This window comes from Petaurus breviceps, unplaced genomic scaffold (assembly GCF_028583685.1).
Source record: "Petaurus breviceps papuanus isolate PSGF00001 unplaced genomic scaffold, PetGlider_PUasm1.0 90740, whole genome shotgun sequence".
Classification (NCBI taxonomy): Eukaryota; Metazoa; Chordata; class Mammalia; order Diprotodontia; family Petauridae; genus Petaurus; species Petaurus breviceps.
In genome coordinates, this window is record NW_027187330.1 from 2,953,475 (window position 1) to 2,955,228 (window position 1,754).

Here is a 1,754-nt window from a genome sequence, read left to right on the forward strand (position 1 = left end):
CAGCAGCCACACCAGTGAAATTAATTAAATTTTTAAGTATATTAGCCACCTACTATATGCCCTTGCAGATGTCCGGACACTTGGAATACAAGGACAGACACGACTCCGGCCATGCTCTCAAGATGCAGTGCCTGGTGCATAGTGAGTGCTCAATGTTTCCTCATCTGTAAAATGAGCTGGAGAAGGAAATGGCAAGTCACTCCAGTATCTTTGCCAAGAAAACCCCAAATGGAGTCACGAAGAGTCAGACACGCCTGAAACAACTGAATGACAACTCTCTCCCTTTTCTTTCTCTGTCTCTCTGTCTCTGTCTCTGTCTCTCTCTGTCTCTGTCTCTCTGTCTCTGTCTCTCTCTCTCTCTCTGTCTCTCTCTCTGTGTCTCTCTGTCTGTCTGTCTCTCTCTCTCTCTGTCTCTCTCTCATCTGTCTGTCTGTCCAAACTATCCATAATCCATTTATAGGCTTATTAATTAATAATCTATTTACAGACTTATTAATGGGGGAAAGGACAAGTACACAAATAACCATGACACAAAAAAGCTAAGTGAAAAAGATAGGCAAATACTATGAAACATTTGAGGAAGGAGAGATCACTTTCATCTAGGGAAATAATGGAAGGCTTTCTGGAGGGAGTAGCCTCTTATTTAGGCCTTAAATGATGATATAGAGATGAAACTAGAGAGAGGAGAATTCATGCCACAGAGTAATGTGAGAAAAGGTATGGGGATAGTAGAGGGTAAATGAAACTGGGAAACAGAAAACAGTCTAGTTTGGCTAAAATCCGAACCATATGAAGGGGCATGGTATGAGGTAAACAGTAGGGCTGGAGCCATATTGTAGAGAACTTTGAATGCCTGGAACAGTTTCTACTTTATTTTGTAGCTTTGGGAAGTTTTTGAGCAAAGAAATGGCACACTCATAGAAAACTCTTGAAGCAAGTTGACAAACTTGTGTAAAAGAGGTCCAAGGCTGTGTTGGTTTGTGGTAGAAAAGATCATTATCCATTTTGGGGATCAAAGAAGATTTCATGGAAAGAGGGCTATTTAAATTGGACTTGAAAATAGGGGCATAATAAATCCCTCCATCTTGGTCTATAATTCCTTCTTTACATGGCTTGTTCTCCCCTTTCCAGTAGGATTACAGTTATTCTTGCTGGAGAAGATCAAAGGAAACCAACAATTCTCAAATCTCATTATCATTATACCATAATAATAGTGGACATTGCTATCATGCTTAAAACTCTGAAAGTGTTTTACCTATATTATTTTATTTGAGCCTTAAACAGCCCTCTGAGGCAGGTGCTATCAGTCTCCTCTTTTTCCATTTTAAGAAACACAGACTGGGAGAGGTTAAGTGATTTAGTTGTCTGTGGTCACATAGCTAGTAACAGTCAAAGGGTGGAACTGAGCCCATGTCTTCCTGATTGACAGATTCCAAATGTAATGCTTACTACACAGCCTATTCTGACCACATATAACTGTATCAGGAGGCAAATACATACATATACACATGCACACATATGTATGTGTATGTATATGTACGTATAAATGTGAGTGTATGTAGATATACACAGAGAAAGATAAGTGAGTAGGTAGATAGACTGAGAGATAGGTAGATGGAAAGTTAAGACAGATGGATGGACAGATGGGTAGAGAGAGATAAGTGAGTAAGTAGATAGAAAGACTGAGAGATAGATAAGAGAGGAGAGAAGTCAAGAGATAGGTATGGGGGGGGGAGAGAGAGAGAGAGAGAGAG